The sequence below is a fragment of the Hordeum vulgare genome, chromosome 4H (genome assembly GCF_904849725.1).
Source record: "Hordeum vulgare subsp. vulgare chromosome 4H, MorexV3_pseudomolecules_assembly, whole genome shotgun sequence".
NCBI lineage: Eukaryota > Viridiplantae > Streptophyta > Magnoliopsida > Poales > Poaceae > Hordeum > Hordeum vulgare.
In genome coordinates, this window is record NC_058521.1 from 201,054,557 (window position 1) to 201,079,131 (window position 24,575).

Below are 24,575 nucleotides of genomic sequence, written 5' to 3' on the forward strand. Positions count from 1 at the left end.
ATTTTAGTTTCACATCCACTGGGAGAAAATAAAGAGCAAGAACTTAGACAGTGGTCGAGCATCACAATAGATCTAAGTTAGAGTTCTTGTATGTATTACACTCTAGATAGATAGGTTTCGGATTGAGTGTCAAAGATCAATTGTCTTCACTACGCAAAGTCTTCGGAAAAGAAGAGTAATTGTCTATCGCGAATAAGTGTGTCGAACATTTGGAAATCACCGTTAAGTACCTACCACAAATCATTTGGAGTCCGGTCAGCTTCGATTTGAAGGGGAATAGGACAGAGTGAGGTCTTTTCCTATCTTCAATCACAAGTCCCTCGAACCGGACGTGCCTCTTTTGTATAAGAGTGAACTGGTCTACCAAATCATGTGTCCCCATCGAGCTTCACTAGTTCATTTTATTTCATTGCATTACTTGTATATGTTTATCTTCAGTGCTCCTTGCAATAGATATCCTGATCATGTATCCATAATTCTAGCACATTTTCCTTCATTTGACTACATGATTTGTGTATCATTCGCTCACCATATTGACCAGTCATTACATGCTCGTTGTGAATCGCTTGATATGTACTCTCTCACTCGTTCCCTATAACAGTAATCTGATACTTGTCATTGCTCAGTCTCACATGTTTTATGTGGTATCTTATTGTGTCACCATAGTGATAGTGAAATTTGGGAGTTCTTATTCGCAAATTATTATACCATATTACGTCCTAAGGTTTGCTTAGTTCACTCTATTCTATATTAATTCATCCTGTTCCCTAAATGCATTTGCATTACTTCGTTCACTTGGTCTTCTCTGTTGTTGTGGTTGGAGTTGTTTCAAAGTTTAGAAAGAAAATTTTAATCTACCAATAACCCCCACCAATCAATATACTCATTGTCCTAGTAAAATTCGCCGACATGATCGGGATTACTTGTTTTTCCCCTAGCTAGTTGTGTCACCACTTACACCTGTGTTATTTTTCTCCTTAGGATAACTCTACTGTTCCTCCACAAATACATCGTTGAGAGGGGAAGACTTCTTGTTCTTCTTTTACTTGTATGCAAATTCAAGTCCCTCCTTAGCCACAACTTCGTTTGATTGCTCAATTTTTTTTTCAGGTTCTTATCACCTTGTATGAACGAGACAATGCCCTTAACACAGTGGACCGTCAACTTTGTGTTCTCCTCAAGAAGATGTGCATGATCACAACAAGAACTAGTGCAACAAGAATTGCTAGCTAAAATAAAAGGAGAACAATTTGAAACCCCTTTAGTCAATTTTACTTGGATTTGATCATGAGACTCCACTAGTTTTGTGTGATCCTTAAGTATATCATGATCCTTAATGAGTCTAGCATGACCAACCCCAATCTCATCAGCATGATCGTAATATTTCTTTAATTTTGAAAGGTTAATAGTTTTTGTATCCTCAAGATCCACTCCAAGACCATGCTCTTCCTTAGGATCAAGAGAAAAAATTGTGATCTCGTCGACATACTCACGACCAGTCCCTTCTGATGCCTACTATGAAACTTTATTCTTCTAGATATTGTTGGGCATACAAGTGCAGAGTTTTGTAGGATAACAACAAATTTCCCTTAGTTGGATGACCTAAGATTTATAATCAGTGGGAGGTGTAGGATGAAGATGGTCTCTCTCAAACAACCCTGCAATCAAATACAAGAAATTTCTTATGTCCCCAACTCACCCTATACAATGGTAAATTGTATGGGTCCACTAGTTCGGCGAAGAGATGGTGATACAAGTGTATTATGGATGGTATAAATAGGTTTTCTTAATCTAAAAATATAAAAACAAGATGGTAACAAATAGTAAAAGTGAGCACAAATGGTATTGCAATGCTTAGCAACAAGGCCTAGGGTTCATACTTTCACTAGTGCAATCTCTCAATAGTGCTATCATAATTGAATAATATAACCATCCCTCAACGTGTGATAAAGAATCACTCCATAGTTCCTCTCTAGTGAAGAATAGAAGATGAAATTGTTGTAGGTAATAGAACAACCTCAAGTTATCCTTTCTCTTCAATTTATTGAGCCATCCCTATATGTGCCACAAACAGCCCTAGAGTTCGTATAAGAATAAAACCTATGATATGCATCAACCAACTCTAATTTCACCTAGAAACTCCGATGTCACCACAAGTATCTGTGAGTTGATTATTGGACATGCATCAAAGAATTTCGTATTCATCATATTAGATCCAACAAAAAGAACTTTAAAGAGTAACCCAATATTTCTATCGGAGAAAGTAGACCAAGAATGTGTATGTAGATCACAAAAATGTCACCACGGGAATCTGCAAGTTGATTACCATAACATATAGAAAGTGAATAAATAGAACACCCCATTGTTACCGGCGTATCCACAAGCAAGATATATATCAAGTCTTCTCAAATCCAATCCAACGTAACAAAACCTCGAAGGTAATGAATCAATTCATCACAACAATATAGGAACGGAAGAACACCATATGATTCAACTACATCAACAAATCTCGTCATACATCAAGATTGTTTCATCTCAAGAATAACGCACACACACATACACACACAGAGAGAGAGTGGGAGAGAGAAAGACCAAACACATATCTAGTGGAAATATCCTCAGCCCCGAGGGTGAACTAATCCCTCCTAGTCATGGAGACTGGTGATGATTTCCCCCTCCGACAGGGTACTAGAATAGGGCTCCGGATAAGATTGCTTTAGAACAGAGGTTTCACACGGCGGAGCGGAAGTTCAAGATTTATTTTTTGTGGTTTCTGAATATATAGGGTTTTTTAGTGTTGGAATCAACCCTAGAGGTGCCATAGGATGCCCACAGGGCATCGGGGCGCGAGACCCCCTTGGCATGCCCGGTTACCTTGTTGGGCGCATATAGGTCGTCTAGTACTCCCGTGAAGCTTCTTGTGTCCCATTCCTTCTAGAAAAAAGTCATAAAGTTTCGGGCGATATCGAGAACTTGTATTTTTTGCACACAAAAAACACCACTATTATTCAGCTAATAATATCGTTAGTTCGGGTCATGTGCGGACCCCGACTTACGAGTCGAGATCGCCGTGATCAGTGATCCCAGTGATCAATGCTCACCGAACACAGATACCGAATAAAAGAGTCTTACATCCATACATACCGTTTGATACGAATAAATGGCCACTGCGGTCGAGTCTTACATATATAGGGCCTTATAGGCCAACACACCAAACTGGGCCAATAGCGGATTTTTGGTTGAAAGCGTGAACTTATGCCATTAGCCTTAATCTACACGCATTCTAACTGGGAAGCATCCTAGCTCGCAAGAACATCACGGAGTTAATCTTCATCATATCCTGTTCTTCTATACCTGGTCAATGAAATAACCAGTGGCAAGCCAATGAGTACTTTGAACGTACTTGCAAACAGCCCATGACGTGAACAACGAAAGTGAAGGATAACAAAGGCATGCATCATTCGTGTAACTCATCTGGATGGAATGATCATGAATATGCATCAAGTTAAATAATTACTCTTGAAAAACAGGTTACAGATATCAATATATCTGTCGGCGGTTGAACCATCCGGGTTCACCCAATATGCCAAGTCACCGAACTTGGTCATATTATTGCTATCATAGAAACACCTTTCTCATCACCACACACACACACACGCAACTCACTCACACTTGGTTTATGCGGAAATATCAGGACGTAGTTTAAGCAAGATTACCCCACTGTCCTTGACCGTGGACACGGCTATTCGAATAGTTTACGCTCTGCAGAGGTAGTACGCTGGACCCACGAGATCCGGGAAACTTCCGTGTCATCCACGACTCGTTGTATGTCACATACCCGAGGTAAGGACCCGATCAATGCCTTTCCCCTGACAATACTAGACAAAGAGGTCCACCCGATTGGTACCCAGCCCACATGTTGTACGTCTTACGAGCACCAACTCTGGACAGTACCAACCATGCGGGGACCAACGGTGTGACTGGAACTCAGAAAACTGGCATAGTCGTCCTACCCGGCACGACCCCATCACGAGAGTGACCACATATCACTTCCACCAATAATAATGTGGCTCTTTGCTAGCACCGACCAAAGTAATTAACATAGCCCCGTCCCATAAGGGGTAACGTGGTCGTACTGGTAAGGTTGGGACGATCAACACATCATAAATCTTATCCCCTTTCCGAAACCATACTCACACAAATACCGGGTGCATCACTTCACCAAAAGTGACCATCTATCTCACCATCACCCTCTGGCATTAATGGCACCCAACGGGGTTTTCATAAACTCTGGCTTTATGACAACATCATGCTCATGATAGTACTACTTCTACCGTTACTTGTCAACATGTTATTAGCATGACCCTAAGGGGTAGAGTCAAGCTCAATTTCTATGCTCCGGAGGAGCCTTCGGTAAAATCATATCAAATGATTACCTGCATTTATGATCATATGCAATGGAAATACTTGCTATTTATCATGCAAAGTAACATATGCTCAGTCATACTCAAAGGATTGCTTGCCTTGCTCACGTAAGTCCTCGGCGTATTGCGTATTGCGGGAGGCATATTGCGGGATTGCGGGAGGCGTATCGGAGGGGCCACGCAGGAGGCGTATTGCGGGATTTACGCCTTCGGCGTGGGGAAGACGGTTCCAAGGGAACCCGCCTCCACTTAAGATGGCTGGGCCCACCCCTTTGGTCACTGACAGGGGGCCCCGCTCATCAGGTGCTTCTTCTTCCTCCCGCTCGGGCAGGGAGGAGCAGAAGAGGAGGGGTAGTCGCGCTGCTCCGGTGCCTCCGGCTAGCTCCGGCCGAGGCGAGTGCACTGTCGGCTCGGGGGCCGCTCCACAGCCACCCCCCCCATGCTTGGCGCCAGCAGGGGAGCCTCGGGGTGAGTCGGCCCACGACCGCAGTGGAGGGTAGCGATGGTGGCCGTGGGGAGCTGCGCCCCGACCACCTAGAGGGGATAGGAAGGAGGGGGGAGGAGCTGCAAGGCTTGGAGGTGCTCCTCGAGGCGCAAGGAGCAGAGGGGAAGGCTGGGGATGCTCGGATTAGAGCGGAGGCTGCCGAGGGAGCTTCGGCCATGGGGAGGAAATGGGGCATGGGAGAAGAAATCGGGGGCGTCTGGAGGTTTGCAGGAGGGAGAGGGACCTAGAAGGGGAAGTATGGACTCGGGGAGGCTCTGAGTGGGGAAGGAGGAGCCGAGAAGGACCTCAGAGCTCTCTGGTGCACCCAGGGCATGGCGGCCACGCCCCTGAGCCTTCTTGGAGTCTTGATAGCGTCGTGGAGGGGTCAAAGGTGGAGGAGGGGATGCTCTGGCGCTCTGGGGCACACTGCCACTGTGAAACATGAGCTAGGAGACGAAGAAATGGTGCAGAGCACCATTAGTGCAGGCTGACAGCATGGTCACCATGGCCATGCGTGTCCAGGGTGACCGTTTGACCTGACAAAGATGTCTCTCATGTAAGGCATGCTTGCCAGAGGTCACTGGTGGAGTTTGGAGCCATGTGAAGGGGGTTTGAATGGGTTTGGAGTAAGATTAAGTTTGAAGTAGTAAACTTAAGGCTAGCAAAACTAATTTTCACTAAGAGTTAATTGAGTTGGAACTTTGTCTAGGTGTGCTTTTAATAGAAGGACTACAAGACTGCAAAGTTTCAGCTCAAGAAAGCAAGTGTAGCTAGTACTTGTTGTACAAAGCCACATTTCAGCCAGGAATCAACTTCAGAAGGTGCTGCTCACTTTCTCCACATGAGCATGCCATATCTTGGTTCCAAATGAAGATTTGGCATAGAATAGATTCTCTGGAAAGAATTGGGGGCTTTGGGTTAAGCAGAAGTATGGTAATAGACGTAAAACAGTGATACAACGGTGAAAATGAGAGAAAGCTACAAAGGGTCCTTCCCCAATAATTGACTAGTGGCCATGGGGATGTTACTGGAGGTAAAATGTGACTATATGAAGTTGTGGTAGAAATTTGAGCTTAAGAGTAAAAGTGGAAGGGGCAAATGAAGCCAATTTAGTGAGTGCACACAAGGTGTCTGATCTGTGGTTGGGCTACCAGATGGATTCCAATGGCTATGAAACTTAACAGGATCAAGTAATAGATGAAAATAGGCTTGCACACCAAAATTGGGATTTGCTGGAGAAGTTCTCCAATGTAGACTTGGAAAACCCCGGAAATTTGCTGGAGAAGTTCTCCAATGTAGACTTGGAAACAGTGATATAAGTCAGAAATCAGCAGAGAGGGTTTTGAGGGTCTTAGGACAAGTTCTTTTATTCTCCGTGATGCACCACTTGGTGTGGATGCATTATTGGATTATTATAACATGGTCACCAAATTTGAGCATAATTGGAGACACTTCACCATGTAGAGTTGCTCAAATTTGAATCTGGACAAATAGGGTTTTAGAGTGATTAGGGGAGCCAAATCAACTTGGTTTGAAGTGAAACTTGGCAAGAACATCAATAATATCATAGATGACATGCTAGAATTTTACTGGAATTTATTGAGAATATTTCTTATAGAAATATTTCAAAAGCTTGAAATAGGCAGGAATGGTTTTGGAGGGATTTGCCCAATATTTTGAACATGACCAGGTGTTGAAACTCATAAATATGGAATAAATATATCCACTGAGTTTCCCTAAATTTTCTTAAATATTTTGAAAGCAATAAAAATAACTTTCCTTCATAGGAGTCCATTTCTGGCCTCACGGAAAGGCTTTTAAATGAAATAATAAAATAACTTTTAAAATAATAATATGGTGGTTTTTAAAGGCATTTTGATAATAGGTTTTAAATGAAATAAATGGTGTAAAACAAATCCCCTAATTTGAGGACTTGTAGTACGAACCTCATCTCATGGGTTTGAAAGTTTAATTCAAAGAAATGCTTTTTGGTGAAAATAATATTTGATGAAAATAGATATTTATCCTAAACACATGGCATGATCATTAGGCAGGAGATCATGGAATGAGGAGGTCAGTTGGAGATAAAGAGAATTACTGGGGAGCAATCACATGCACTCAAGCAAACAATAGTCACTCCAAGCATCACAAGCATTCACAAAAAAATTTGATTGGTCCTAAATTTTGAAATAAGTTAATTAGTCAGGAAGGCCAAAAACTGGGTGTGACAGGTCAGTTCCAACTAATTAATATAAAGTCCATCAAAACCATATAAAAATATTGCGAGCATGGGTAAATATGGCATGAATACTATCAATGTCAACACCGATAGATCTCGATTAGGGAGTCTCGAACTGTGGATCTTGGATCGATGGGTAACACGAGACATAGAAGACGATGTTTACCCAGGTTCGGGCCCTCTTGATGGAGGTAACATCGTACGTCGTGCTTTGTTTGTATTGATGATGAAGTATCAAGTACAAAGTTGATCTACCTCGAGATCGTATAATGTGGTCTAAAACCCTAAGTGTAATGATCTTAACCTGCCCTACGAGCGAAAACCCTCTGGTTTATATAGACACCAAGGGCACGTAGGGTCTCTTATAGTTGGTTACGTCAGGGAGTAAACATGCCGAATCTGTCATTCTCAGCTGGAGTACAAGCCACAGCTTAGGATGTTTCCTTCTTGGACACGACGTCATTATAATCTTCGGTCCATTAGTGATGGCCACAGAGTGGCCCACCCAATCGGCCCATAGATATAGGCCAGTGGCCTGAGGAACCCTTAGTTTTGGACTCCCTTATTTGCCTCCGAACTGGCAAGCAATGTTATAGTCTTGATATAGCATCTTCACGCGTCCAAACTATTTGGCTTGCAGGGCGAGTTCCCCTCTTCACCAATGCTTGGGTTAGTGTAATAAGGCTCTCGGTGTATTCCCGATTGTCGAAGTGTGGCTTGGCACGCAATATTGACTTCTCAGCTTCAAGGTTGATGACACCCTTTGATTCCTGTGCACCAATAGGAGATAGGCAGTTCCAATAATCTTTTACCAAAATGCCATTTGCGGTTAGGAGGAAAACCACTTATTTAATAAACTAAGCATGCTTCAAGCAAAACATATTGTTCTCCAACCATCGAGAAGAACATCAGAGAGCCTGGATACATGGCAAGCTTTCCAAGCTCCTCCTCGCGTCCTCACGACCGACTTCGAGGCGACTAGGCAAGTTTTTCTCTTTCTTATCTCCGTCTGCGCGATCTAGAGGTGTAAGGATGTATTCCTGGCTTAGATCTAGCACCCATTCGCTCCAGATTGACTTCCGCAAACGGTGAGGTGATACGTCTCGAACGTATCTATAATTTTTTATCATTCCATGCTGATATATTATCATTCTAGTATGTTTTTGGAGTATTTATTTACCATTTTATATTATTTTGAAAACTAACCTATTAACCCAGTGCCTAGTGCCAGTTTTTGTTATCTTTGTGTTTTTCACTTTGTAAGTTTTCCATACCAAACGAGGTCCAATTGTCGTGAAATTATTTTGAACTTTTTTCTAGACCGAAAGAAGACCAACGAGCATCACAGGAAAGTTGGAGACCTCACCAGGGGCCCACAAGCAATCAGGACGCAACCTGGGGGGTCGCGACCCGATAGCTTGTGCCCCCTCGTGGCTCTCCCGACTCCATTCTTTGGCTTATAAATGTTTATTTACCCTAAAAATACGAGAGAGAGTCCAGAAACACTTTTTACATTGCTGCAAGTCTCTGTTCGGACCGGAGGCTATCTAGAGCTCTGTTCCGCCGCCCTCCCGGAGGGGGGATCGATCATGGAGGGCCTCTTAATCAAACTTACTGTCCTCACGATGATGTGTGAGTAGTTCACCATATACCTATGTGTCCATAGTCCATACCTAGATGGCAACCTCTCTCGTTCATCGTCAATACAATAATCATCTGGTCTTTGCTTTGATCCATATGATGTAATTCCTTATGTGCAGTGCGTTTGTTGGGATCCGATGACTTTTGGGTATATGTTAACACTATCCATGATAAATATTTGGTTCACTCCTGCATACTTATATCATTCTTATGTGCATGATTTTGATAGCTTCATAATTCTTTTCGATCTACTTAAATAGTTTGGCCGATTAGATCAGTATTTCTTTAGTGAGAGAGGTGCATTGTGGTAGGTTCAACCTCGAGAGTTTATATCTCCCGGTGATATAAGGGGACAAGATGCATCTTTTTGTTGCTCCAGCTAAGGACAAAAAATGGGGTTTATTCATATTGCTTGAGTTTACTTTGTCTATATCATGTCATCTTACTCCATGCATTACTTTGTTTGGCATGAACTTAATATGTAGAGAGGTAAGCATAGAAGCACTCTTGAAGTGAAGTAATTGTAAGAGGTGCAGGCAAGAGTCGTCCTATTTGTTTATGGACGCGATGTCTATATACACATGATCATTGTCATGAATATCTCATAATTATCCGGTTTTTTATCAATTGCCAAACAGTAATTTGTTTACCCATTGTATGCTATTTTTCCATGAGAGACGCCATTAGGGAAAGCTATTTTCCCCGGTTCTATACACAACATATTGATAAAACCTTCATTACCTTTCTATTATTTACTTATTTCTTTATCTTACTATCTACAATTATCTACACATCTCACTTGCTTACAAATAACAAGACAAGAGGATTGACAACCCTCTTGCCCGCGTTGGGTGCAAGTTGTTTGTTCTTTTCTATGCAGACGCTGAAGATGTATGTGGTCTATATTCCTCTTGGTGCGATACTCCTTTGTTTCATAACTAAGGGAAATACTTACCTACTTTGTCCTGCGAAAACCTATTCCTTTTCATGGAAAACCCAATGTAGATCACGAGTATCAGGAAGGATTTCTGGCATCGTTGCCAGGGAATATCATTAGCACCTACCAAGTAAATCCGCACAAAATTTCATTCACTTGTTCCTCTTTTTATTTGATGATATATTTAGTTTTTCTCATAAAAAACAAAAAATAAAAAATATTTATCTTTGCTCGTTTAGCTTGTCACTAGATTACATTTTCTCTTTCTAGCTTAAGTAATTGACGTCATGGCTACTTCCACTATGGATATGCCTCTCCCTCCTTACTTTGGAGAGTGTTCTCAAATGTTGGATTTTAAGCAAGATGAGTCACTCAAGGAATCTTGGAATAGACTACTAGAAATACAAGCTAGAGCTAACCCTAAGAGGCATATTGATTTGATTATGAGAAGTTTTATGTTGATTTGTCTCGAGAAAGGGGTATTAGACATCCGGTGCTATGTATCTGGGACTATAGCCCCCCCCCCCTTTAGAACCGGTCTCTTACAAACCGGTGCTAAACGCCTCCACGTGGGCGCCGAAGAGTGTGCGCAGGCGGAGGACCTTTAGAACCGGTTGGTAACACCAACCGGTCCTCATGCTTTTTTTTCTTTTTTTTTCCTTTTCTTTTCAGGGTTTCCGATTCCGTATTTCGGTGTTTCCGTGTTCCGTATTTTCAGGGTTTTCGTTTACGTGTTTCCGGTTCCGTATTTCCGTTTACGTCTTTCCGATTCCGTGTTTCCGATTCTGTGTGTACGTGTTCCGTTTTTTACGAACACGGAATCGGAAACACGTAATCGGAAACACTTATCCGGAAACACCGATTCCGTGTTTGGGGTTAAGTGTTTCCGATTCCGTGTTTGCGGTTAAATGTTGATGCACCAAATAGAAGTACATATATACATGTAACACGAAGTACTGGACCGATCATCATTACATAATTTGAAGGTCGTTTCCTATAGCTGTATACTTGCATAGAGAAGGGAGCTGGCTATTGGTTCATAGGATGAAAAAATTCTCCGCCTTCATCTATGACTTGCGTGAGGAGAAATCCTGCCAATTCCTCTGCAACTGCCTTGCAACGTTGGATTGGTCTGAGCATCGCCCGCTTTCGTTGCAGCTTTAAAAGAAGTAGATGAAAACAATTAAGTTATGAACAAAACTAACATAATTGATGGCAACATAAATAAAGTTGTGAAGATCCGGTTACGTACCTCTAGATTTCTAGAAGTACGGGATTTCTCATTGATAATCCTGTGAGTGTACTCGCAAATGTAGTACCCACAATAATCAGTGCCCTGTGGTTGTTGCGGGACGCCCTATATACGAGAACATAATTCAGTCAAATTAATAATAACCAAGAGAATGGTAATGGTATTGAAACCAGGGTACGTAGTACTACTTACTTTGTTAATCTGAAAGTGGAGCTTGTCTGCCCATGTACCGGGTTCTTCCTTGATGAACATTTGCCAAACCCTGGCCGACAAAGAAAAATGAATACAAGAGTTAATTATTACTTACTTGATATCAGGAAATGAACGAAAAAGAGGCCGATGAACGAAAGAGGCTGATATATATATACCTTTGAAGCATCTGACGCGCGCTCTTCCATTTATCAGCGTCCCAGGTTAACGGGTCCTAGACTTCAACTTGTCTTTGATCGATTCTAATGATGAACAATATGAAGTGGGACCTGCGCACGTGTACACACGCAGTCATGCATACTCATCAATTACACTTAACATCAGGTAAGCAAAATGGAATGTGTACAAGACAGTAACACTCACTTGAATCCGTAGGGCCAAAGTATTTCTTTTTTGGTACTTTGTCGCTTCAAAAACCTTAGCAAATCATCTAGTGTATCCTTGTTGAACTTTTCTATTATCTCTTGATGAAACGAATACGGGTCAATGAACCCAAAGTCCCAGATTCCTGCCAGCCTGCATTCACGAATCTTCATTCTGCATAGTAGCGTACAAAAATTATACGGGCAATGAACGCGAGCTTAACTAAATAATTAAATTACACAAATAAATCACTTACAAACAGTAGCAGCTGACGATAGCTTTGTCGAGGGCACGTTGATTGTACATCTGGAAAAAATCATCGAACCCAACCTCCACACCGTAATCTCCGAAGTAGTGTTGATCCTGAACTTCCGCCATGATACAGTCTCTCTTTTTCCTTGCGGCCTCCAAGTACCAACCATGTAAATTCCATAGTTGGGTTGTTAGAGCACTAGGATTTTCGACCAGAGGGTGCTCGGGCTTATATTTATATACCACATCAGCAATAGCGTAACCTACGTCGCCCATGCGTGGACCGGACACTGAAGCCTGGTCAGATAACACCTTGAGCGGGGCAATTGACTGTGCTTCTTGTTGTCCGAGCTGGGGAACTTGTTTCCCGCATTTCTTCTGCTCCGCCTGCTTCATCTGCTCCGCGTGCTTCATCTGTGTGGTGTGCATCTTTTCAATGAACCGTTCATAGTCTGAAAGGGGCGGCGGTGGCGGCGGTTCAGGATAATATAAGTTGTCGATGGTGCGCTCAATTTTCCACTTTGGTACGTTCTTTAGAGTTTCCTTCCAGATGTCTGGAGGGGGCTTCAGGGGAAACCGTGCGAATCATGCTTTGTTTTTGGCTTTCACGGCCTCGTCTAGTTCCTCCGGAGTCATCAGGCCTGGTATCTTTGGGGGAGTCTTGACTTTATTGGGTTTCCTTTCTCTCTTCTTGGGAGGAGTTCCGTTTCTTCTGAACTGCAGCTTCCGCTTTGCCTTACCCGTAGTGGGCGCATCCGTCGGCTCACTGGAGTGCACGGGCGATGGACTCTCGGCCTCGGGCTCCCTATCTTCGTTGTGGGGTGGACTTGGAGGTGCGTTGGGGGGTGGACTTGGAGGTGCGTTTGGGGGTGGACTTGGAGGTCGTACATTCTCTGTAGGAAAGTGAAAAAACTATTAAAAATAGGCTTACATGTGGTGCAACATTCAGTAATTGTTGGAGGTGGTGCATTTGTACCTGGAGGAGTCGGTGGCCTTGGCGCCGCGTTAGGAAACACGATGTGTTTCTTCTTCCACAAGATGATACCAAGCTCCATTTCTCCCAGTGTCTTCTCGCCTTCACCTCAAGGAATATCAAGCTCAATTGACTGGCATCCCGGCGTAATTGTTGACAACCCGACACGAGCATGGGATGCTGGAATCTGACCACCATGGTAGGTTGCTCCAGGTTGATTCGGTGAAGCATAGCCTGACGCCACCATGAAGGATATGTTCCGCATTGGCATATCTATCTCACAGTTTGTCTTCTCCGTGACATCATCCACGGGGTAGTGAGGCGCCGACGGTTTGACTGCAGGACCGTCTTCTAGCTGCAGCTGCGTGGAACCCACGCTGCTTCTATGCTGAGATGGGACGGCTTCTGCTACAGGATCGTCTTCTAATTGCTGCTGATCAACGTCAGGTGCAGGATCTTCTTCCTCCTCTTCAGTGTCAGGTACAGGGTGTCCCCCTTTCTTCAAGAGAAACGCCACCTTTTCTTCTAATGTCGATATCCGTTCCAGCGCCTTCCTCTTGCTTCTACCACGGCTTCTGTAAGTGCCAAGGTCCGCCGGAAACCCTTGGTTCCACGGGGTAGTGGCTCCAAAGCCTCGTGTTCGTCCCCACTTTTCGGGGTTCCCGAGTGCCTTCGTCAACTCGTCGTTCTCTCCATCGGGAACAAAAGTTCCTTTTCGAACAACTTCTATTGCCTTCTCTAGATCTGATACGACTTGTGTTATTTTTTCCGACGATGGTCCCTCCGCAACAATCATCCCAGTCTCAGCGTCCAACGTTGCCCCATGCGCGAACAACCAGAACTTGGACCTATCGGGCCAGTCATGTGTCTGTGGAATGATATTTCTTTTCAGAAGCGCATCTTCATAGCGTCGCCACCTAGGCAGGGCAGTCATGTAGGTACGTGACCCCAAAATATGGTGATATTTCTTCTTCTTCGCATTCTCCGTATTTGTGGCTGATCGGGATGTAAAGACACCCGATTTCTTGTACGCCTTAAAATCAGGCCAAGCGTCTCTTATCTTCACTAGGTGCCCAGTGAAAACTGGATCTTCGTCCTTATATTTCTTCCACAAGTCTTTCTTCCACCTCTGGAATTGTGTGGCCATCTTCTTCAAAGCCCACTCCTTGACTTTCTTCTTCTTATCTTCCGCTACGCTGAAATTTAGCCAGACCGTGTCGCAAAGCACTCTTTTCAATCTGTCATCGACATAACTAGCTCCAACGTTGGCGCCGGTCTTCGGCTTATTCCATTCTATTAAGTTGATCGGGACCAGGTCTCTTACAACAACTCCGCACTGATTTACAAATTTGCGATAAGTTTCTGGGGGTTCCAGTGGTTTGCCATCAGCAGCAACTTTATCAATCGAGTACCTTGCAGTATCTTTCAACCTTGCGGCCGGGCCTCGTTTCGACTTTGTCTCAGTACTTGCGCTAGGTGTTCCGGAGGGCACCTAAACGGGAAAATAATGATTCGTTAGTAAGTGCAATACGAATTAATTGTTGCGTCAACAGTGACTTGAGATATACATTGGCTGAGTTTGTTCCGGAGGGCACTTCTGCATCTACTACATCTTCTATATTCTCAGCTCCGTCACCGGAGTCGTTCAAAAATTGATTGCTAAACGCATGTCCACCGTCGTCATCATGATATATGGCCGTTTCATCTTCAAAAATCATCGGGCACATGTATCTTTCCTTCTCCGCCTCACCCATTCCCGCGAGCTGATCGGCGTGCTGATCATGTGGTTCTTGGGGATCCATAGCTCAACACCTGCTAGTAGCAAGAATTTAACTTAGCAAAATTATTTACGGAAAAGTTTTACGGAACCGGAAATTTTACAGAAAAGTTTTACGGAATCGTCGGAATGTTTTACGAAATCGTCGGAATCGTCGGTTTAGGGTTTTACGGAATCGTCGGAATCGTCGGAGTCACCTCCCGTTGCACGAATGTTGACCGACTTCTTGGAGTAGGGGAGCGTCATAGGGGCCGAAAGTGAAAGCTCAAGGAATCGGTGTTGCAACCGTGCAAGTAAAGCAAGAAGAAACAGGTGGCCGGTGATGATGGTAGCCATCACCCATCCCTTTCACCGTCCAATCCATGCCAACTAATATCTCTCTCGATTTTTATGCTAAAATATAGAAGCTATAGGCGATGTGAATCCTATTTTCTGATTATGTATGTCGCGTCATTACAATTTGGAGCTTTGATGCCAAAGAAAGATCAGGGGACCATGATAGCGAGAAACACACGAAGAGAGGAGACGAAAGGGAGTTTGACAGAAAGACAAAACATAGGAATGCGAGAGCAACACGTATGGCGATTTTGACTGAAAAAGTGGGTCTACTAGAATCGTCTTCCTCGCTTTAGCGACATAAATGATGAAGGCGGCTTCAAATCGAGCCGTGAGAGCATCTCTAGCAAGTACGATTTGTACGTCGATAGAACAAATCCCATATAAACCAATTGAATTTACGACAAGGTCCAACAAAATAGCAGCCTCTCCCGTAGAAATGGCCGAGAATATGCATGATCACGTAACTTTTTTTTGTATAGGATGTCCTATTGGGGCCGGAAAAAAACTAATATCGACGGTTATTATACTGAAAAAAAGCTTTCGTCCCGTTTTATATAAAAAGCAAACCACTAGTCCCGTTTTATATATAAACCAAACCACCAGACCGAAAGTACAAGCATAAGTACAAGCATACAACAATATGGATATACGAAAATATGGATATACCGTACGTGAAGAAGATGAAGTGGGGCGGCGAGGAGGCGGTGTGGGGCGGAGCGCGAGGAGGCGGCGAGGAGGCGTCGTGAGGAAGCGTCGAGGAGGCGACGGCGCGGCAAGGAGGCGGCGAGCAGGCGACGGTGCGGCGAGGATCGGCGAGGAGGCGGCGCGAGGAGGCCGCGCGCGAGGAGGCGGCGAGGATCGGCGAGGAGGCGGCGGCGCGGCGAGGAGGCCGCGCGCGAGGAGGCGGCGAGGAGGCGGCGAGGATCGGCGAGGAGGCGGCAAGGAGGCGACGGCGGCGAGGAGGCGGCGAGGAGGTCGAGTCGGCGAGGAGAGAGGCGGCGAGGAGAGACGCGCGGGAAGGCGAGAAGTTGGCGACCCCGGAGAGGTCTAGACCCTTTAGCACCGGTCTGTGTTAACAACCGGTGCTAAAGACCCTTTAGCACCGGTTGTTAACACACACCGGTGCTAAAGGGTCCAAAAATTGGGCGCGAACCGAACCCACCTTTAGGACCGGTTGTTGTTACACACCGGTCCTAAAGGTTTTTTTCCTTTTTTCTGTTTCTTGTTTTCTTTTTCTTTTTGTTTCCTTTTTCTTCTTCCTGTTTCTTCTTTTATTTTTCTTTTTTCCTTTTTTCTGTTTCCTGTTTTCTTTTTCTTTTTGTTTCCTTTTTCTTTTTCCTATTTCTTCTTTTATTTTTCTTTTTTGTTTCCCTTTTCTGTTTTCTTTTACATTTATTTACAAATTGTCAAAATGTCATTTTAACACTTAAAAAATAAAAATGATATTTATCAAAATGGTCAAATCTAGTGGAAACTGGTCAAATTTTTAATATTTATCAAAATGGTCAACACAATTACATAAAAGGTTTAATACATTATTACACATCACCAACAACACCCCCTATCTATTTTTCTTCTTGCCTTTCTTTTTATTGCGCCGTAACCATGGACTATCTTCATCATTTAACGGGATGCTTGGATCATCTTTGACTTTGAAGGGAGGAATTTCATCAAATTTATTGTAATCCTCTGACATGTCTGTCTTATCCTCGACTCCCACGATGTTTCTTTTCCCTGAAAGAACTATGTGGCGCCTTGGCTCATCGTCTGATGTATTCGCTTCCTTATCTTTTCTTTTTCTCGGTCTGCTAGACATGTCCTTCACATAGAAAACCTGAGCCACATCATTGGCTAGGACGAATTGATCATTGCCGTACCCAAGATTCTTCTGATCCACTGTTGTCATTCCGTACTTCGGGTCTACCTTCACGCCTGACAGGTTGAACCATTTGCACCAGAACTAAGGGACCTTAAAGGAAGGTCCGTAGTCAAGTTCCCATATCTGCTCTATGTAACCATAGTATGTGACCCTTTGCCCGTTGTCGTCTTTTGCATCAAACCGGACGCCACTGTTTTGGTTGGTGCTCTTTTTATCTTGGTCTGCCGTGTAAAATGTGTTACCATTTATCTCGTACCCTTTAAAGGTCAATACAGTCGAAGATGGTTGCTTGGCCAACAAGTATAGCTTATCTTCAACAATGTTGTCATTAATGAGACGTCTTTGCAACCAACCGCCGAAAGTCTTCGCGTGTTCTTTAGCAATGAAATCTTCAGGTTGCTCCGGGTATTCCGAGCATAAAATATCCTTGTGTTCCTAGATATATGGAGCCACCAAGCTGGAATTAACTAGAACTGTGTAGTGTGCTTGAGTGAAAGATTGCTCGTCCATACATGTTGTTGATTTCTTTCCTAGCGTGCCTTTTCCATCGATCGGGTTCAGGTCAGGAATAATGTCGACACAAAACTCAATGACCTCCTCTGTTCCATAGCCCTTGACCATGCTTCCTTCTGGCCTAGCACGGTTTTTAACATAATTCTTCAAGACTCCCGTGCACCTCTCAAAGGGGAATATATTGTGTAAGAATACAGGACCGAGAACGGAAATCTCTAGGACTAGGTGAACTATGAGGTGCGTCATAATATTGAAGAAGGTTGGTGGGAACACCAACTCGAAGCTGACAAGACATTGGACCACGTCCTTCTGTAAACTTGGTAGAGTTGCTGGATCGATTGCCTTCTGAGAAATTGCGTTGAGGAATGCACATAGCTTCACAATGGGTACTCGCACGTTTTCTGGCAGAAGCCCCCTCAATGCAATCGGAAGTAACTGGGTCATGATCACGTGGCAGTCATGAGACTTTAGGTTTTGGAACTTTTGCTCTTCCAGGTTTAGTATTCCTTTTATGTTCGACGAGTAGCCAGACGGGACCTTGATTCTGCTCAGGACTTGGAAAAAGATCTCCTTCTCTTCCTTGGTAAGAGCGTAGCTGGCAGGACCTTTGGAATTCTCTGGATTCATCAGGTCGTCTCGTTCATGCATACGTTGGTGGTGCAGCCGTGCTTTTGGTGTATCTCTCGACTTCTTCCCATGCACGCCCAATAAGTTTAGCAGGTTCACGCAAATATTTTTCATCACGTGCATCACGTCGATCGCAGAGCGAACCTCTAGCAATTTCCAATAGGGTAGTTCCCAGAATATAGATTTCTTCTTCCACATGGCTACGTGGTTGTCGGCGTCATTCGGAACAGATTGTGCGCCAGGACCCTTACCAAAGATTACTTTTATATCTTTGACCATGTCATATATATCAGTACCTTTAGGGAGGGTTGGCTTCCTCCGTGTATCTGCCTCGCCTTTGAAATGCTTTCCTTTCTTTCTTACGGGATGCCTGTCTGGAAGAAATCGACGATGCCCCGGGTACACATTCTAGCCTATATGTATACTTTCAGTCTCGCCTAAATAGTGTGTGCATGCGCTGTATCCCTTGTTTGACTGTCCTGAGATGTTACTAAGAGCGGGCCAATCATTGATGGTTACAAACAGCAACCCTCGTAGGTCAAATTCCTCCTGTTTGTACTCGTCCCACACACGTACACCTTCGTCAGCCCACAACTCTAAAAGTTCATCAACAAGTGGCCTCAGGTACACATCAATGTTGTTGCCGGGTTGCGACGGGCCTGGGATAAGCACTGGCGTCATAATGAACTTACGCTTCATGCATAACCAAGGAGGAAGGTTATAGATACATAGAGTCACGGGCCAGGTGCTATGACTGCTACTCTGCTCCCCAAACGGATTCAGGCCATCTGTACTTAGACCAAACCTTAAGTTTCTTGGGTCACGTGCAAAGTCCTCGTACTTATCGTCGATTTTTCTCCACTGCGACCCATCAGCGAGTTGTCTCAGCATATCGTCTTCCTTACGGTCTTCTTTGTGCCATCGCAGCAACTTGGCATGCTCTTTGTTTCGGAACAAACGTTTCAACCGTGGTATTATAGGAGCATGCCACATCACCTTGGCAGGAACCCTCTTCCTGGGGCGATCGTCGCCCTCAACATCACCAGGGTCATCTCGCCTGATCTTATACCGAAATGCACCGCATACCGGGCAGGCATTTAAATTCTCGTGCTGACCGCGGTAGAGGATGCAGTCATTGATGCATGCATGTATCTTATGCACTTCCAATCCTAGAGGGCAGACAACCTTCTTTGCTTCGTACGTACTGCAGGGCAGCACGTTATCTCTTGGAAGCATCTTCTTCATTATTTTCAGCAGCTTTTCAAATCCCTTGTCAGATATTCCATTCTCTACCTTCCATTGCAGCAATTCCAGGGTGGTGCCCAGCTTTTTCTGGCCATCTTCGCAATTTGGGTACAACAATTTTTTGTGATCGTCTAACATGCGCTCCAACTTCAACCTCTCGTTTTCACTTCCGCAGTTTATCTGTTCTTCACGAATGACCTGACGAAGATCATCATAAGACTCATCAACAATGTCCTCAAGTTCAGGCTCGTCTTCCCCCATTTCAGTATCACCGTGTTCACCGAACATAGGATAGTTATCATTGTCCTCTTCTTCTTCATTGTCTTCCATTACAACCCCTCTTTCTCCGTGCTTGGTCCGACAAAAATAACTGGGCATCAAGCCTTGTTGCAACAGGTGGGAGTGTATGGTTCTTGAGTTAGGGAAATTCCTCTTATTCTGGCATTTTTTACATGCACAAAAAATAAATCCATTCTGCCTGTTTTTCTCAGCCACATTGAGAAAACTATGCATGCCATTAAGGAATTCGGGACGACGTCGATCACTGTACATCCATTGCCGGTTCATCTGCATTATATAAATTTATCAAAAACCATTATGCTAAATCATCATGACTAAATTAATTAATTAATACAAAAAGTTCATCACACGTTAAAACCAAAGTAGCGTAGTGACCATACATATATAGTTCTCATAAAAACACACACTGAAACCAACCATAAAAACTCTCTCTAATTAATGCATTTAAAAACAACAACAAATGCGATCAAAATCGCAACAAAGGTAACAATTGACCCGACGGCATAATGATACCAAGCCTATTTACTAATTGCATATTTTCTAATCTTTCTAATCTTCAGACGCATTGCATCCATCTCGCTCTTGTGACCATCGACGACACCGGCAAGAACCTTTTCCAAGGTCATCTTCTCTCTTTCACTCTTTTCCAACCTTTCTTCAGTTTTTTTCAATCTTTCTTTCAGGCCAACATTTTCTTGTTCAACTAAGTGTAACCTCTCAACAATAGGGTCGATTGGCATTTCCGGTTCCACTACCTCCTAGATAAAAATATCTATGTCAAGTTGGTCGGCGTAATTAATTGTCATATAATCAGGAAATGAAAATATGTAGTTATAAAAGATATTATACCACATCTGAATCATAGACTGGACGAGGGCCAACGGGGACGGATATCAAAACCATGGCGCTATACATATAAAAAAAATCTTACACAATAAGAAAATTATATACAAGTAAATATGTAAATCATACAAATCAAAATATGTTTTGGTAAATAAAAACAATAGGCTCACCAAGGTTGTGTCGGTGACGGGGCGATCGACTGCGGTGAGGAAGGGGACAAGGCGCGCGACACTAAAAAAAACCATAAATCATAATTAAATTTGAGCTCAAATTGCATATGTATACATAACAAATGATGAACTCTCTCTATCTTAGGCATTTCATCAAACACCTAGCTAGCACAACAAAAATGAAATGAGCAAGAAAACGAGCAAAACTTGCAATGCCGGAAGAGGGAATGTTGATGCTAATCGTAGGACCGATGGGTGCCAACAATCTTGACAAATGGTGGAGAAAAATGGGGATGGATTAGAGCTCCCAAGACGAAGGAGAGAGCAAAAATGGAGTTGAGCTCGAGCTAGAAAAAATGGAGCTGAGCTCGGGGTGGAATATAGGGGTGCTCGGGGAGGAAGGAGAGGAGGGCTTTAGGACCGGTTTGTGTTAAAAACCGGTGCTAAAGGGTCTGACAGCGGGGCCCCGCAGTTGCTGCAAAAATGAGAAAACCTTTAGCACCGGTTTGTGATACAAACCGGTTCTAAAGGGTCTGTTCACTGGGCCCCCCTCCCTGCAGCAAACGGTCCAAAAACCTTTAGGACCGGTTTGTGTTACAAACCGGTCCTTAAGGCCTTGCGGCCATTTGCTGCAGGGAGGGGGCCCAGCGGACAGACCCTTTAGAACCGGTTTATATCCAATCCGGGTCCAATGTGGTTGGCTCAATGCCCTGTTTTCTACTAGTCCTTCCCATAGACGTGTCTTGGACTCTATGTTTGAAAAAGATTTCCTCAGAAACAATGCTTTTGACACCTATGATAAGCTGAAAATTGTATTTGGACGAACTAAAATAGAAACCATTGAACCGACTATACTAGCGTGACATCGCCAAACTAAGTTAGTTAAAGAGGCTAGAACTAGTATGGAGTCTAATTTCAGGGGGGGTGTTCAACTCTACCTCCAAGATACAAAGGAATATCATGATATGCAATGGAAGGCTTGATATAATAGAAAAAGTCTTTATGATCTTCGTGCTAGGGGAAATAGAAGTTACGCATGATAGTACACCTCTTATGAACAAAGATGACAACACTTGGAACTATACAATATGCCTAGCTAGGGGCCTAAAACAATAGCGGTTGTTGAGAGCAACCCAATAGCTATCTTTAATATTTTCCTTGTGTTTCTATTAGTTTGTTATAAAATTATTATTGCCTCTCTAATGTTTATGTTTCTATGTTTTAATTAGTGCTTGTGCCAAGTAAATCCTTTGGGACGATTTGCATGATGAGTAGAATTGATACGTAGAAAAACAGAAACTTTGACGACCAGTGCGTACTTTCTATGATTTTACTCGTACGTCTTATTAAGATGAAAGTTTTACATAGTATTTCTATACAAATTCATTAGGTCGTCCTAATTGTTCAGAATTTTTTGTGTTGTAGAAGTATAGTTTCTTTAGAGATTACTACAGATTGTTCTATTTTAGTTAGATTTTGTTTTTGCATGTATAGTTTGCTTGTATTGATTATGCTATGGATTATATCGGGTGGTATAAGCCATGGAGGAGTTAAGATACAGTACCTTATGCTAAAATAAGATAAAATAAATATGTAACAACACCTGAATGTATTTGATATGTTGCTGATACTAACGGATCTCATGAAGTTTTGTTGAGTTTTATGTGGTTGAAGTTTTCAAGTTTTGGGTATTGTCCTGATGGACAAAGGATTGAGGAGCAGCAAAATACTAAGATTGCGGATGCCCAAGCCACCCCATGGTAATATTTTAGGAACACTCATGCATCTAAGCATGGGGATGCCCCAGAAGGCATCCCCTCTTTTCGTCACAATCCATCAGTATGTTACTTGGAGCAATATTTGTATTCATCACATGATATGAGTTTTGCTTGGAGTGTCGTTTTTTTTTGCTTTCACTTTCAGTATAAAACAATCATTGTGTGTTGTACACACCTATTTGAGAAATGTATAACATAATCACAATTTGTTATAATACTCAGTGTGCTTCACTTATATCTTTTGAGCTTAGTAGTTGGTCTAGTACTTCACTTATATCTTCTTGAGCACGGCGGCATGTAGACTAGATCATACATTTTATGGTCTTGTTATTCACTTATATTTGTTTGAGATATGGACAAATAGTGATGGTAATTTGCATGGGTCATAAGACTAGATCAAAAGTAATGAGTATTCAATGAATGATGATAAAAACCACCATGTATCACATATAGAGAAATTGTGGGTTAATGATATTGATGTGGTGATATGAAAAAGGTGTGAGTGCATTACTATTATTTCAGATAGGTGTCGATATTAAGTGGTGTTAAAATTCTTGTTTATCTAAAAAGTTAAAAAGGCATGGTGATGATGTGTGAGCGTTTCTATCTCTCGTTGAAAATTGTGTGTTGTTTTGAGTCAGAGTCGCATGATGGTTAACTCCAACCAACTCTCTCCCTCGGGGCATGCGAGTAGTACTTTGATTTGTGATAAAACTAATAACAATTTGCAATATGTATATGAGTTCTTCATGACTAATGTGACACCATGGACATACACACTCTCACCTACTCAAATTTGCTAGCCTCTTCGGTATAGTGCATCGCCCATTCTCACCTTGAGGATCGGTGCAACTTTCGACGGTGCATCCAAACCCCTTGACATGACATGCCCTATTGCACATTAAAGTTTTGTATATCCTCCTCAAAACAGCCACCATACCTACCTATCATTTCATGTCCATAGCCATTCCGAGATATATTGCCATGCAAATGCCATCATCACTTCACATGACTAGTTCGTTCATCATCATAATGCTTTGCGTGATCATATAGAGCTGACATAGTATTTGTGGCAAAGCCATTGTTCATCATATTTGTCATGCTATATCTTTTCACATTATGGTACACTGCCAGAGGCATTCATTCAGAGTCATATGTCCTATCAGTTTTCATGATGAGTTGTAAGTATATAAAAGTGTGATGATCATCATTATTAGAGCATTGTCCGAGTAAGGAAATAAAAATGGGGGAGGCCAAATGAGCCCACCATAAAAAGATGAGAGAAAAAAGAAATGGCACTTTGCTACTATCCTTTTAACACACTTGTGCCTCAAAGTGGCACCTGGTTCTTCATATACAGAGTCTTATGTTATATCATTCTTATGCTAGTGGGAATCTCTTGTTCATAGAATTGGCTTGTATATTCCGTTGACGGGCATACTCAAATGCCCGAGGTCTTCATGAGCAATCTAGTTGGATGCACACCCCACTTAGCTTCAGTGGATCTTTCATACACTTATAGCTCTTGTGCATCGTTTGCATTGCAATACCTACTCATCGCACCGATATCTACATAGCTTGTTCATATACCTAGTTGATGTGAGACTATCTTCTCCACTTTTACCCCTTTTGAACCTAGCACCACATTCTATTCCACCTTCATGTTATATCGAATGGTTCACTCTCATGTATAGTGTGATTAATGAAAAGTTGATGCATATTGAAAAGGTATGATCCAATTGCCTAACTTGAACATTGTGGTGATTGAAATTTGTACTAATGTGGTGAAGATGGAGCCATGCGTTGCTAATATAATAAAGATGGATGGGGGGTAAAATAATCTTTGAGGATTGTATACTTTGAAAGATTAATGATTTGTTGCTTATACCTATAAGTAGTGCTATGTTAATTCATCGTTTCTCAGTGAGCATACATGCATACGGTTACATCATGGATAGCATGGCACATCAAAAATTCTATTTTTATCATTTACCTACTCGAGGACGAGGAGGAATCAAAAATTCTATTTTTATCATTTATCTTGGGGATGCTTGATATGTCTCCAGCGTATCTATATTTTTTTTATTCGATGATGATATATTATCATTCGATTATGCTTTCGGACTATTTATTTACAATTTTATATTATTTTTTAGCACTAACCTATTGACCCACTTCCCAGTGCGATTTATTGTTTTCTATGTGTTGTTCACTTTTTAGGTTTTCCATACCAAACGAGGTCCAATTGCGCCGAAACTATTTGATGATTTTTTGTGGACCAAAAGAAGACCAACCAGCATCGGAAGAATGTTGGAGGCCTCATGAGAGG